The sequence below is a fragment of the Perna viridis genome, chromosome 10 (genome assembly GCF_037379345.1).
Source record: "Perna viridis isolate PV_CMFRI_1.1 ecotype Kerala chromosome 10, ASM3737934v1, whole genome shotgun sequence".
In the NCBI taxonomy this organism is placed as follows: Eukaryota; Metazoa; Mollusca; class Bivalvia; order Mytilida; family Mytilidae; genus Perna; species Perna viridis.
In genome coordinates, this window is record NC_142454.1 from 18,067,483 (window position 1) to 18,070,832 (window position 3,350).

The window sequence follows — 3,350 nt, forward strand, 5'->3', positions numbered from 1 at the left end:
TACTTACATGTCCGAAGTTCATGGCGGTCATTTTGAATATTAAATTATAATTATAAAATCATCTTTGACACCACTGTATCTGATTTTACAATTTATTCATAATTCAATGTAGACAGATATGGGCAACATTGAAAAAAGAGGTCACCATGTAGGGGTCATCATGTTGGTAATACATGGAAAACGAACCAAGTCAGGTTTATATGATTCAGTGAACAATTGCTGACAATAATTACACAATGTAGTTCCCTATACAGAGGAAATTGCCATGATAAATGACTGCTCAAGGGACAGAGCCGCAGGCGGGGACATTCTATACAGTGTTGAAGGCAATATTTCATCCCAAGGACGGACAATTTATCTATAATGCACACTAAATAAGCAATTATTTGGGATAATGTGCTGGACATTATCATATGGTAATATGCCCCTTTGGCATTTTAATGCACATCTATAAATACGACGTGACCTTGTGTTTTCAATACCTCATTCTCCTTCTCTGATGTGAAATATATCTGTTTTAGACGTTTGTCGATGAAATATCAATTACAGTACTAACAATTTAAGCGTACTTTTTAATGCACAGAAGATTCAAGCAAACAAAAAAGTCATAATTTTATTCTTAATTGACAGAAATATGGATGCACGATTCTTTGTCGACCTTTAAAATGTGTCCACCGTATGCATTGTCTACGATCAACAGAAATCTACTTTCGGATGCTAAATGGACGTTGAATTTGTCAAGAAAATAAGGACTGGTGAAATGGAACATCATATAGCGCATACGATGATGATGTTCACGGGAAAATTCGGTCTTCCCTTAATTAAAACAACAAATATCCGAACTTTTATAGGCATTTGACCAGACAACTGAGAAAATGAAAAATTTTCTATCAATATCTATCGAGTTCAAATCGCCTCTCATTGGTTCAACATCTGAGGAATTGTCATGTAATCAAGGGATGAAAAACTGTATCTTTTATTATCCTACGAACATCATCATTGTATGCGCTGTAAGACCATGCCGTCGCACTTTTAACTTAACGAATTGTCATTTAACAGATTTTTCATACATAAACAATATTGATGCCGACGACAATGAAGAGAAAGATTAAAGTGTGGATGAAATCCTTTTTACTTCCCGCGTACATACATATTAAATGTGGTTCAAATGTTTCTTCTGATGACAAGATCATTTGATGTTTTTCCAGTCCTATCAGAGGAACGTAAGTTAAAGAATAAATTAATATTTGTTGTTTGTGTGTTTGTGATCACCTCCTGCAAAAACAATATGGTAGTTTTTTTTTTAATAGTGAATTGATCAAAAAGAGCATTTGTGGTACTAGTATTATGTACAGCAATAAACCTGGATTCAAACCATATACCACATATAATAGGAAAGTACTTGATTGGCCTTCTAATTATCGAAAGCAGCCGTATATCTATAACTTTAAAAGCTTACTCGCCAAATTTGGGTACTGCATATACCTTGAGCACAAGGTACAAATAATCAATGAAATTCTTCAACATCTTACCTAACAAGACAATTATCTTTATTCACAATCAACTTCCTCCATATTCGTTCGGTTTCATAAAAATCCAGTACACTTCAAGTATTCAAAATGATTCTTCATTCAGATTAACTTCTCTGGTATCCCTACAAGGAGCAAAATTACATTGGCCTGTTTTCACAATTTGCGTATAGAATTGTAATGGTTAAGGGTATATTTTAAAGGAGTTTGCTTGTCCATATAAAAAAGTTTCTAAAAATTAATTGAAACGTGTGGAATATTTACTTTCACAAGGAAGGTGATTCCCATATATGCCAAACTTAAAGCTGGTCATTAAGTATCAAAACACCATTTTTATTTGAAGCTAAGACATTATACTTGTAGCTCACGTCTCACCAAATATCTGACACCTGGTTCTACAAATATTTATCGTAGGGTTGAAGTATCAATTAATCAGAATTATACATTTCCAATCTTACGCATTTCATGAAATGCTACGCTATATACGAATTCTATTCACACAACATAATGGTATTGCAGTCTCTAGAAATAATGCATGTTTACTTTTTTATTCTCGTTGACACCCCCAATTCAAGGAAAAACTTTGTAAGTATATTAGACACCTGTTACAATATTTGAAGTGATGTAATGAACATTCTATTTCCAAAGTTGTACGAATACACCTATGGAAAATTGTCTACAACGCTGAACATAAATTGTAACTCATTTGTCTCCTATAAAAAAAGGGTCACTGTATGCACTTTGAGGTTTTATTTTTTAGGGGGTTGTGCAAGATTTGGAACATTGAAAAAAATATTATCCTTGACCTTAAAAGAAACCATAACTTGAACTATGAGCATATTTTAAATTTTGGGATTTTAATAATATATTACTTGCGGATGGATTATCTCCCCTAATACCATCTGAAAATAAAATATCGATGATTCATGGAAATTCAATGAATGATCTAGTGGTTGCATTTACAAGATACCAAGACAGTTTGATAGGCAGATAAAGTCATTACTATATACACACCAAAACAAATGTAGATGTGCATGTATTGTCTTTTTGTTTTTGTTTTGTTTTGTTTTGTTTTTTTTTGGGGGGGGAGGGGGGTAAGGGTTAATGCAAACTTAACTTGTCAAAGCATTTATATTTTAAAAGTGATTGATCTTACAAAACCTTGGCTTAATGAGAGAAAGATATCTGCAAGACTTTTCTTATTTAAAAAAAAAATATTTGTATACCATTATAGTGTAAATTTTGTCAAAAAAATTATGTTTAGAATTTTTTTTTAAAAATCACTCCAATGTAAGAACAGGCTGTCAGCACACAAGTAAGTTTTTTTTCTGAAAAAACCTTTTTTCAATAGGACAGCATTCTCTATAGAACCAGAAAGGCTACAAATGCTTCCATTTTTTTCTGAATCATTTTCACAAGTACCTAGTTATAGTGTGTATGTTTTTTTTTTCCATTATCAATGGAATGTGACCATGAACATCTGATGGAATCTCTTTGATGTCACAATCGCATCAAGTTATTTTAAATAAGTTTATATATATCCAAGACTTAATATAAATGAAATAACATGCTCAGCACAAAATGTACCTAGAATGGAGCAAATTAAGTTGAGTTTTTAGGAAGACACACTTTTTAAGTCTCTGTTTTCAATCTGATACCATCCCAACTGTAAATCATACAGGGTTAACTTGGAAAAACTCAATGATATTAAGCTCAACCAGGGTCAAACTACTTGAGAAAAACAGAAGCGACTTTCAGATAGACACTAGGGAGAAGTGGGGATGAACAGGAAGAAGTGAATGTCTAATAAAATAACTTGGG